The sequence below is a fragment of the Pongo pygmaeus genome, chromosome 5 (genome assembly GCF_028885625.2).
Source record: "Pongo pygmaeus isolate AG05252 chromosome 5, NHGRI_mPonPyg2-v2.0_pri, whole genome shotgun sequence".
NCBI lineage: Eukaryota > Metazoa > Chordata > Mammalia > Primates > Hominidae > Pongo > Pongo pygmaeus.
In genome coordinates, this window is record NC_072378.2 from 10,412,203 (window position 1) to 10,425,007 (window position 12,805).

Below are 12,805 nucleotides of genomic sequence, written 5' to 3' on the forward strand. Positions count from 1 at the left end.
GGGTCGCTGAGGCAGGAGAATTGCTTGAACCCACGAGGCAGAGGTTGCAGTGAGCCGAGATTGTGCATTCCAGGCATTCTAGCCTGGGTGACTGAGACTCCATCTCAAAAAAAAAAAAAAAAAAAAAAAAAACCAACTCCACCAATTTTAATGGCTTACTAATTTTAATGTTCTTGAGCAAAACCACGTCTGAGTTGGTTCCCTCCTTTACAAAATGGAGATAACAGTTTTGTTGTTTTTTTAAAGAAGGGGTTCTTGCTCTGTCACCCAGGCTATAGGCCAGTGGCGTAATCATAGCTCACTGCAGCCTAGAACTCCTGGCCTCAAGCGATCCTCCCACCTCAGCCTCCCAAAGCATTGGGTTACAGGCATAAGCCACTATGTCCGGCCGATATTATCTATTTTTTTAATTAAAATTTTTATTTGGGGATAACTAGATCCACATGCAATTGTAAAAAGTACTACAGAGAGATTCCATGTACCCTTTACCCAGCTTCCCGCAGTAGAGACAAGTTTGCAAAACTATCATACAATATTGCATCTAGTATATTAAAATGTACATAAACTACCAATTTTATTCAGTTTGACTGTTACTCATGTGTATTTTGTTCTAAATAACTATATCGCATGTGTAGGTTTGTGTATTTACTTCTCCAGCCACGACCACAAAGAACTCTGACCCCTCCTGTTGCCCTTTTACAGCCACACCTACCTGTCCTCATCATGACCCCCCCTCAATGCCTGGCAGTCACAAATCTGTTCACTTCCAAAACTTTGTATTTTCAATAATGTTATATACATAGAATCATATAGGTATGTGGGATTTTTTTTCCACTCTGCATACTTCCTTGGAGCTTCATTCGAGTTGTTGCATTTATTGTGAATCTGTTCCTTTCGATTGCTCAGTGATAGTTTGTGGTTTGGATGTACACAGTTTAACTATTCATTAAAGGACATTTGGACTGTCTCCAAATTTTGGGCTATTATGAACAAGACTCTTATGAACATTCTTGTATGGGTTTTTATGTAAATGTACATTGTAATTTCTCTGGGATAAATACCTAAGAGTACAATTGCTAGGTTAATATCTATTTTTACGGGTCTTGGTGAGCAATAAATTGAATGAGATCGTGTATGTAAAATCACTCATCTGACTTTTTTTTCATTCCTCAACCTTCTTCCTTTCCTTCCTTTTGATGACATTTTGGTCATAGGTTTGTGCTAGGATGAAAGTCTTGTTTAAAAAGAAAAAATGAGAAGATGGACTTCTTTTTGGAAAAGATGTAATGAACAGATGCTCCTTGAGACCTGTTAGGATTTTCTGTCCTTAAATTTCTGCCCACAGATTTTCAGAACTTGAGTCACTTTATAATTTCAGAGAACACATCTTAGTCACCTACTGTGGTGTAGTGACTTTAATCTAGATGATCTTGCTGGCAGCTGTGCTGGATGAACAAGTGTCTTCTGTTTTATAAGCAGCATTGTCACAAACACTGTCAGGTCAGGAAAAGAAAAAGAAACACACACCACAGCACTTTATTCCAGGCAGATTGAAAAATCTGCATTTGCTTTCCTGACCCTAACTTTCTTTTTCTTTTTATTTTTTTTGGAGTCTCACTCTGTCGCCCAGGCTGGAGTGCAATGGCACAATCTCGGCTCACTGCAACCTCCGCCTCCTGGGTTCAAGCGATTCTCCTGTCTCAGCCTCCCAAGTAGCTGGGATTACAGGCACCCACCACCAAGCCTGGCTAATTTTTTGTATTTTTAGTAGAGATGGGGTTTCACCGTATTGGCCAGGCTGGTCTGGAACTCCTAACCTCAAGTGATCCACCCACCTTGGCGTCCCAAAGTGCTGGGATTATAGGCATAAGCCACTGTGCCTGGCACCTTAACTTTCTTATTGGGTGTAAAGGGTAATTTTACATGTCAACGACTCGGCGGGCCATGGAGTGCCCAGATATTTGGTCAAACATTATTCTGGGTGTGTCTGGGGGTTTCCGGGTGATAGTCACCTTCGAATTGGTAAACTGAGTAAAGCAGATTATCTTCCTAATGTGGGTGGATCTCATCCAATCAACTGAAGACCTGAACAGGTAGAAAAGAGGCTAAGAGAGAATTTTGCCCCTCCTGGCTGCTGATCTTGGACATCAATCTTCTGCCATTGGACTGGAACTTAAGCCATCTGCTGTCTTGGTTCTCAGGCCTGCAGGCTTAGACTGGAACTGTACCACCAGCTCTCTCAAGTCTCCAGCTTACCAACCGGAGATCTTGGGACTTCTCAGCCTCTACAATCATGTGAGCCAATTCCATGTCATTTATATATATATCTCTGAGAGTAGCTGTAGAAGAACAGCATTTTAAAGATGAGAGAGAGGGGAAGAGAGAGAAACTATATACTATTTGTTCTGTTTCTCTAGAGAAGCCTGACTGATATATTGGTCTAATTACCCTTTGTTTTCACTGATATTCACTAATGCTGAGAAACAGAAATAGTTGAAAAATCTCAGAATTCACTTTGTGTTTAGATCATGCACTACATAGCCCATTCAAAAATGTCTTACGTATTTTACATTTGAACTGAACCTTTCTAACTGCAGTCTGAGACTGAAGTAGAAACTATTTGAGTAGAGCCTGGGCGCAGTAGCTCAGGCCTATAACCCCAGCATTTTGGGAGGCTGAGGTAGGCAGATCATGAGGTGAGGAGATTGAGACCAGCCTGGCCAACATGGTGAAACCTTGTCTGTACTAAAAACACAAGCATAGCTGGGCATGGTGGCACGCACCTATAACACCTAGCTGGCTACTCGGGAGGCTGAAGCAGGAGAATCACTTGAACCTGGGAAGTGGAGGTTGCAGGGAGCCCAGATTGAGCCACTGGACTCCAGCCTGGGAAACAAGAGTGAAACTGAGTTGCCCTGTTGCTCAGACTGGAGTGCACTGGTATAATCAGAGCTCACCTGGGGTCAAGTGATCCTCACACCTCAGTCTCCTGAGTAGCTGTACCACAGGCATGCCACCATACCTGGATAGTTTAAAACTTTTTGTAAGCAGGCTGCGGTGGCTCACGCCTGTAATCCCAGCACTTTAGAAGGCCGAGGCGGGCAGGTCACTTGAGGTCAGGAGTTTGAGACCAGCCTCGCTAACATGGTGAAACCTCATCTCTACTAAAAATACAAAAGTTAGCCAGGCATGGTGGCTCCTGCCTGTAATCCCAGCTGCTAGCCGAGAATGAGGCAGAATCATTTGAACCTAGCTGGCAGAGGTTGTGGTGAGCTGAGATCATACCGTCACAGTCCAGCCTGGGCACCAAGACCAAAAACTCTCAAGAAAAAACAAAAAAAAAAAAACCCACACACACAGAAAAGACACACTACAGGGACAGGGGCTCAGACTTTCAAAATAGCCCTCACAAACTTGTGCTCTCTCAGAGCTGCTGGTGTGTCCAGAATTAGTCAGTGCGTTTCACCCACTTCAATAATGAAGCCATGGGCCCTTACAGTGAGTATTACAGTTCTTAAAGGCAGTGTGTCTGTAGTGTGTTCCTTACAATGTTCCAATGTGTTAAGTTTCCTCTTTCTGGTGGATTCATAGCCTTCCTTGCTCAGAAATAAAGCAGCAGACCTTCATAGTGAATGTCACAGCTTGTAAAACTGGCACATCTGGAATTGTTCATTCCTCATGGTAAATCCCTGGTTTTACATAGCTTCAAGAGTGAAGCCACAGACTTTCTTAGTGAGTGTTATGGCTCACGAAAACAACATCAACCCAAAGACCAAGCAGAAGCAAGATTCATTAACAAAAAACTAACCCCCACCCACTGTAAAACTGGACCACAGCCAATTGCCACTACTAGCTCAGGCAGCCTGCTTTTATTCTCTTCTCTGGCCCCACCCACATCCTGCTGATTGGTCCATTTTACAGAGAGCTGATTGGTCTGTTTTGACAGGGTGCTGATTGGTGCGTTTACAATCCCTGGGCTAGACACAAAAATTCTCCATGTCCCTGCTAGATTAGCTAGATACAGAGTGTTGATTGGTGTATTTACAAATCCTGAGCTACTCACAGAGTGCTGATTGGTGCATTCACAATTCCTTAGCTAGACAGAAAGATTCTCCAAGTCCCCACCAGATTGACTAGACACAGAGTGCCGATTGGTGCATTCACAAACCCTGAGCTAGACACAGGGTGCTGATTGGTGTGTTTACAAACCTTGAGCTAGAGACAGAGTGCTGATTGGTGTATTTACAATCCCTTAGCTAGACATAAAGGTTCTCCACGTGTCCACCACACTCAGGAGCCCAGCTGGCTTCACCCAGTGGATCCTGCACCAGGGCCGCAAGTGGAGCTGCCTGCCAGTCCCGCGCTTTGCGCTTGCACTCCTCAGCCCTTGGGCGGTCGATGGGACTGGGCGCTCTGGAGCAGGGGGTGGCGCTCGTCTGGGAGGCTCGGGCTGTGGGGGGAGGCTCGGGCCGTGGGAGGAAGCTCAGGCATGGTGGGCTGCAGGTCCCAAGCCCTGCCCCGCGGGGAGGCAGCTAAGGCCGGGTGAGAAATTGAGCAAAGCAGCTGCTGGCCCAGGTGCTAAGCCTCTTACTGCCCGGAACTTGCGAGCCTGCGGCCGCTCGGAGTGCGGGGCCCGCGGAGCCCACGCCCGCCCTGAACTTGCGCTGGCCCGCAAGCGCTGCACTGCAGCCCCGGTTCCCGCCCAGCCTCTCCCTCCACACCTCCCCACAAGTTGAGGGAGCTGGCTCCGGTCTTGGCTAGCCCAGAAAGGGGCTCCCACAGTGCAGTGGCAGGCTGAAGTGCTCCTCAAGCGCTGCCAGAGTGGGCGCCCAGGCCGAGGAGGCGCTGAGAGCGAGCGAGGGCTGTGAGAGCTGTCAACACGCTGTCACCTCTCACTGGTACAGTCCCCTCATCTCCAGGCTTTTTCCCTTCTCACCAGTTTCGTGTGCCTTTTAAGATGCGGGATCTTTCTTTTACCTGACTTGAGACTTGGTGACCACTTTGTTAATCCATAGTCCTTGATCTCAGGAAACCCCCCAAGGTCTCCATTCACTCTACTCATCTCAGTCTTAGGTACCTGATCCCTCAGTGCCAGCTGTGTGACTGTTTCCTGAATCCTGCTTCCACTCTGGTCTCATGTTGCTTCTACCGGTGCTTGAAAGGACTGCCGATGTGTGAAGCTTTTTCTATTTGACATGGTAATGAGGTTGTGAGTTTTACTCTTTGCTCAGCCAAATGAATTTGTAAAGAGAATTATATATACATGTAAAATAGAGAATTTGTAAAGAGGATTATATATATATATGAAATCCACATATATATAATCCATGTATATATACATATAATCCATAAATATATAATCCACATATATACATATAATCCGTGTGTGTGTGAGTGTATATATATGTTATAGATGAAAATGGTGGAAGTTATGTAAGATGACTTGTAAGGAGCACCCCTTCCCTGGGAGAAATCAGCACTGAATGTCTCCTGGGAGGTAGCACATTTTGATGCTGGTGATGATGAGGATGATGGAGAAGAGGAAGATAAGCATCTCTCCATTGCTTTCTATGTGCTAGGCACATGGTCTCATTTGCTCTCATGTTAATCCAGGAAAGTAGGCACTGTTTTGTTCCCTGTATTAGCTAGGTTGGGCTGCCATAACAAAATACCACAGACTGCATGGCTTAAACAACAGAAATTTATTTTCTCATAGTCTGGAGCTGGAAGTCCAAGATCAAGTTGCCAGCACGGTTAGTTCCTGGTGAAGGCTCTCTTCCTAGCCTGCAGACGGCCATCTTCTCACTGTGTCCCCACATGACCTTTCCTCTGTGCCCATGCTCCTGGTGTCTCTTCCTCTTCTTACAAGAACACCAGTCTTATTGGATTAGGGCCATGCCTGGATTAGGGCCATGCCCTTATAACCTCATTTTACCTTAATTACCTCTTTAAAGACCCTATCCCCAAGTACAGTAACAGTCGGAGTTACTGGGAGTTGGGACTTCAACAGATGAAATTTGGGAGGACACAGTTCAGTCCATAACACTCCATCTCTTAGGAATGAGGGAACTAGACTGAGATGAGATATACACCTTGCCTAAGGTCATAGTAAAGACCGAAGAATAGGAATTTGAAGCCACATTTGCTCTCATGGCCTCTTAGCCACCAGACCACCCCGCCACGGGCATCAGAACAGAGAAACTCCACAAAGTGGGGAGGAATAGCACACACTACCTGCCACTGCCGTTCTGACTGGGGAAAAGGAGTGCTTCCTGGCTTCTGGACCTGAGCTCTCACAGCCCAGCCTTACACTCGTGAGATAGGAGCTCTGAGCTTTTGAAATAGTCCTTGCAAACCCATGCTTTGCTAGTGCAGGAAAGATGCTGTTTGCTGATGTCTTAATGAAACACAACCTAAGCATTGATTACTGTTTACCTGCGGATATGTGTCAGGAAGAAAAGGCATTAAAACTCTTGTGGGGGAAGCCTGTCCAAGGTGGAAATGAGCCCAAGATTCCCAGTATTAATCTGATCCCCGAGGTGTTTGTCAACTTTAGTTTATCAGGAGAGTGGAACATTTGTGTTACTGTTTCTATCCAAATCTTTCCAGGCCCAAAGGCTCAACATTTTTTTTTTGTGGAGACTTCCCCAACCTCTAGGGTTCTCAACTGCTCTGAGTTCTTTTAAAGCAGGGGTCCCCAATCCCTGGGCCACAGACAGGTACCAGTCTGTGGCTTGTTAGTAACCAGGCACACGGAGGGAGGTGAGTGGCAGGTTTGCGAGCATTACCACCTAAGCTCCATGGCCTGTCAGATCAGTGGTGGTATTAGATTCTCACAGGAGCATTAACCCTATTTTGAACTGCACATGCAAGGGGTCTAGGTTGCACATGCCTTATGAAAACCTAATGCCTGATGATGTGAGGTGGAACAGTTTTATCCCAAAACCATCCCTGCCCTCATCCATCCTCATCTGTGGAAGTCCCAACTCCCAGTAACTAATCCATGGAATGTCTTCCACGAAACCAGTCCCTGGTGCCAAAAAGGCTGAGGACCACTACCTTTAAGACCCCCTGTCCAGGCCCCACCTTCAGATGCTGACCACCCAGTGCCTTAGACTTCATTTGTTCATCTGTGTTAAATTGAAGGCTTTTTTTTTTTTTTTTTTAAAGGAGGGGCTCTGGGCTTGCAATGTGTTCTTGTGAAATGAATGAATGAATGAACAAATGGCTTTAGAAATCAGACAATTATATTTCCCTAAAGTTTTTGAAAGATTCCATAAAATAAAAAGACGCACAAAACCAGGGAAAATTGCCTTGGTTTCTCATTACCTACTGGCAGGGGTTGCTCAGAGCTGAGCGGTATAGAACAGACAGACCTGGATTTACTAGGCTTTATCTTACCTGATATTCAAAACTATCTTACAAGTGGAATACTAGTAACATCTTCCCACCCCCCCCCCCTTTTTTTTGAGACGGAGTGTAGCTCTGTTACCTAGGCTGGAGTGCAGTGGCGCGATCTCGGCTCACTGCAACCTCTGCCTCCCGGGTTCAAGAGATTCTCCTGCCTCAGCCTCCCGAGTAGCTGGGATCACAGGCACGTGCCACCACACCTGGCTAATTTTTGTATTTTTAGTAGAGACGGGGTTTCACCATGTTGGCCACTCTAGTTTCAAACTCCTGACCTCAGGTGAACCACCCGGCTCAGCCTCTCAAAGTGTTGGGATTACAGGCGTGAGCCACTGCACCCAGCCAACATCTCCCTTCAATGGATAAGGAAATCAGGGCTTCCTGAAGTGAGGTTTGCAAACACTTTATTGTTGGGCACAAACTCAAGAAGCTGACTCCAGTGTAACTGGTAACTCCCATGCCAACATGGAATTCAGAGCCTCTAGTGGTGGGATTTCTTTCAGGCCGTGTCATCCCCGGGCTGAGGTTCTTGTGGAAAGTCAAGGTGGCTGGGTGGAACTTGGCAGTGTGGTCAGTCAACAGCAGCACATGGGCACTGAAGTTAGGATAGACTTGGATTCAAAACAGATCTCTCACTTTGTGATTTAGGGCAAGTTACTTAACTTCACCTGCCTCCATTTTCTTATTTGTAACATGGAACTGAAAGGTGACAATGTGCCAGCAGCCCTCGCTCGCTCTCAGCGCCTACTCTGGCCGTGCTTGAGGAGCCCTTCAGCCTGCCACTGCGCTGTGGGGACCCCTCTGTGGGGCTGGCCCAGGCTGGAGCCGGCTCCTTTGCTTGCAGGTAAGTGTGGAGGGAGAGCCACGGGCGGGAGCCAGGGCTGCGCGCGACGCCCCCGGCCGGCGCGGTCTTGGTGGGCACCGCGCTCCGCGGCCAACTGACGTCTGCTGGCCTTGATTGGGGAATGAGCTCCCTCTGGGCTCCCAGAGTGTCCGAGTTGGGTGCTGCAGAGTGCTCCAGCGCGTGCTAGTAAGAGGTGAAGCTGGCTGGGTTTCTGGGAGGGGTGCAGACTTGGAGAACTTTTGTGTCTAGCTAAAGGATTGTAAATGCAACAATCAGCACTCTGTGTCTAACTAAAGGTTTGTAAATGCACCAATCAGCACTCTGTGTCTAGCTAATCTAGTGGGGACTTGGAGAACTTTTGTGTCTAGCTAAAGGATTGTAAAGGCACCAGTGAGCACTCTGTGTCTAGCTAAAGGTTTGTAAACACACCAATCAGCACCCTGTCAAAAATGGACCAATCAGCACCCTGTCAAAATGGACCAATCAGCAGTCTGTAAAGTGGACCAATCAGCACTCTGTAAAGTGGACCAATCAGCTCTCTGTAAAATGGACCAATCAGCAGGATGTGGGTGGGATCGGATAAGGGAATAAAAGCAGGCTGCCCAAAGCAGCAAAAGTTTTTTTCTGTGTTGTTATAGTTCTTGTTGTTTGTGCTTTTGTGATACTTTTTTTTTGCTGTTTTGTTTGGGTTCGTACCGCTTTTTGAGCTGTGATGTTGATAATGAAGATCTGTAGTTTCACTCGTGTGGACTGGAAAGACTACTAGTCTGCTAGAAATAACGAGTAACAACTCCAGTGGGTGTGATGAATAACTGCAGGTGCTTTGTTTTTAAGAGCTGTGAGGTTCACCACCTACGTCTGCGGCTTTGCTCCTGAAATCAGCGTGGACCCAGAGTAAGAACTGTAACACTCAGTGGGAAGGTATGTAACTTCACTTGTTAAGTTAGTGAGATCAGGAAGGCCTGTAATGCTTCCAATGCACTCACTGTGAAGGTCTGCAGTGTCACTCCTGAAGTCAGCAAGCTCAAAACAAACGCACCAGACGATAGAAACTTTGAGCGCACCTGAATAGAAGAGATAAACTGCACGCATGATGTTTAACAATTATAAATGAGAGTCCACGACTTCATTCTTGAAGTCAGACTGAGAACCCACCAACTCCACGCACAGTTGTGGAGACTAGAGGATTTTTTTTTTTTTGACAGTTTCAATTCTGTTGCCCAGGCTGGAGTGCAGTGGCACTATCTTAGCATGCTGTAGCCTATGTCTCGGGTTCAAGTGGTTCTGTCTCAGCCCCCTAAATAGTAGGGGTTACAGGCATGTGCTACCAGGCCCAGCCAATTTATTTACTGGTCATTTTTGGTTTTGTTGCCCAGGCTGGAGTGCGATGGTGTGATCTGTATACTGCAATTTCTGCTTCCCTGGGTCAAGCGATTCCCCTCTCAGCCTCCTGAGTAGCTGGGACTACAGGCACCCACTACCACACCTGGCTAATTTTTTTGTATTTTTAGTAGAGATGGGGTTTCTCAATGTTGACCAGGATGCTCTTGATCTCCTGACCTTGTGATCTGCCCACCTCGGCCTCCCAGAGTGCTGGGATTACAGGCGTGAGACACTGTGCCTGGCCTATTTTTGTATTTTTAGTAAAGATTGTTTCACTCTGTTGGCTAGGCTGGTCTCGATCTCCTGACCTCAGGTGATCCGCCTGCCTTGGTCTCCGAAATTGCTGGGGTTACAGGTATGAGTCATTGTGCTTGGTAAATAAGTTTATGTACCAGTGCTGCATCCATGTCATATGAGCTGGTGTGTTCATTTCCATGTAAATATGTTTACATACTTTTGGAAAGAATGATAAAATCTGTGGATGACAAGACTAAAAGTGAGGAACGGGGGAGAAAAAGTGTCCTAAAGTTTAAATGGACCATTTTTTCTAGTGGTGCTTGAAACGAACTGGTTACGGGCGTCAAAAATATGATTCATCACACCAGGGGACAGGGTGGTCTTTGGTAGCTCTGAGTGGCCACCGTGAGTTCAGTCTTAGTCTTGAATGCAATAGCTAATCCTGATCAATTGCAATAAGCCAGTTAAATGGATTTCATGGAACTCTGCAATGGATTACTAAAATGTTCACGGCGGGGCACCATGGCTCAAGCGTGTATCCCAGCGCTTAGGGAGGCCGAGGCAGGCAGATAACCTGAGGTCAGGAGTTCGATATCCCCCTGGGCAACATGGTGAAACTCTGTACTAAAAATACAGAAATTAGCCAGGCATGGTGACGCACACTTGTAATCCAAGCTACTCGGGTCGCTGAGGCAGGAGAATTGCTTGAACCCAGGAGGCGAGAGGCGGAGGTTGCAGTGAGCTGAGATCATGCCATTGCACTCCAGCCTGGGAGACAGCGAGACTCCGTCACAAAAAAAAAAAAAAAAAGTTCACATTGATCCCGGAGCATTAGGACCTTGGTTTTCTACCGCTATGTGGATGGATGAGACCTTAGCTGGCATCTGAGAACCCTGGGGAGGGGAAAGAAGGGTACAGTCTGAATCAAAACCAGATATACCTGCACCCAACTCCCAGGGCCTCACTTTCTCTAAACATCAACCACTGTCGCCTTATAGTGCAAAAAGCATTGTTGAGTGAAGTGCATACACAAGCTTGATCGTGCCCCAAGTGAAAACTTGCCTTGAGAAAAATATCATTTCCATGTTCCCCTCTTAAAAATTAAGAGACCGTCTCCTACCTCTTAGGTCTGGGCAGCCTACCCCAGAATCTTGGCTCTCCCTCTCTGACCGAATTGAAATCAGAGATTTGAAAAAGTCTGGCAAAAGGTTTTTGAAAGGTTACCAGGCCATTTCTTTGCTACCTTTAGTGGTGGTAGCATTTATCTTACCATAAACGTCAAGTCAAAAAAAAGTTCCGCAGACATTTGCGTCAGTAAAGCAAAGAAACTGGGCCTGGCTCCGCGGGACTCAGTGGTGCCCGCTGGCCCTGCCAGCTCTGCTGAGTCTCTGAGGACTGGAAGGCTTTGGAGCTGCCGCGCCGACTCCGACGTGGAAAAAGCATGTAGTCAGGGGGCAGCGCCTGTTTCCACAAGGAGCGCAAAAAGGTGGCGTCAAGGATTACGGGTCCCCCTTGCAGTCCAGTAACTGGGCAGGAAGGCAACGAAGGCACTGCGGCTCCCGAACCACAGTGGGTAACAAGAGAAACCTGCTCAGACTTGTGTGTGTGCATCGCCAGTGTCGGATTTTTGTTTGGTTTGGTTTTTTTACTTGTAAAAAGATACAAAGTCTTTGGCTCTTTGCATAAAAACATTAGTAGTGGGATGGGAAACTTACTTGGATGAAGTTCAGTGGTAACTCAAGTTGATAGTCGCTCCTCCCGGGAGGATCTTAGTGATCATTAAGGTCCCGGGCCACCCTTAATAAGTGCCTGTTACAGCAGCATTGATTTTTAAAAGTGTATGGTCGACAGCAGAAAGCCTGGTACAGCCTTGCTTCTACCCTTTTCTCGGTTGTTTTGGAATCGCCTTTGCAAAAGCCATGCACGGCTATAGTTCTGTGATAGCACCCAGGGCTCATGGTCTCTCTCTGCTTTGTACCGAATGCGTTGAACTAGCGCTGAGGACTTCTTGCACGGGATGTCTGTTTAACAGCGATCGTTTCTACTTCCCTGGCGGTGAAAGCAGGAAACACCTGGAATCCTTAGATTCTGAAAACTTCATGTAACTCTCTGGAATATGTGCGTGCGTGTGTGTGTGTGCATGTGTGCATGCATGCATATGTGTATGATCTGCTCTAGTGCATTCTCCAGTGATTTAAACTATGATTTATTGCCTACTTTGTAAATGCAACAGGCTTACACAGCAGTTGGTCCATAACCTGCTCCCAAGTACACAGCCCTCATGACCCTACACTGGCCAAATTCACCTTTTTTTTTTTTTTTTTTGAGACAGAGTCTCGCTCTTGTCACCCAGGCTGGAGTGCAGTGGTGTGATTTCAGCTCACTGTAACCTCCGCCTCCCAGGTTCAAGAGATTCTCGTGCCTCAGCCTCCCAAGTAGCTGGGATTACAGGTGCCTGCCACCGCGCCTGGCTAATTTTTGTATTTTTCGTTGAGACGACGTTTCACCATGTTGGCCAGGCTGCTCTCGAACTCCTGATCTCAAGTGATCTGCCCACCTTGGCCTTCCCAAGTGCTGTGTGGTGAGCCACTGCACCCAGCCCCAAATTCACTCTTATTTGGGTCTGGAAAGTCTGTCTACTGTTCTCTGAGGGGCGACTAACTATTAGTATTCATTACCATACAGTAATGTTGTTTGTGAAACAAAACCAAATTTTTAAAAAGCAAAATAAAAGTCAGCTCTGTGAAGTTAGAATGTGAGGCTGGTAGGATTTTACGGGAAAGGTGTAGTATTCTGGAAAATTCTGAGATTGCACCACTAATGCCTGGCAAAGGAAGGAGTTTGCTGAGAGAAAACTCTTTAAATTATGTCCGTCTGTCAATTCATCCATTCATCCATCTAGCTATCACCTCAGCTCCTCTGAGTTCAGAATCT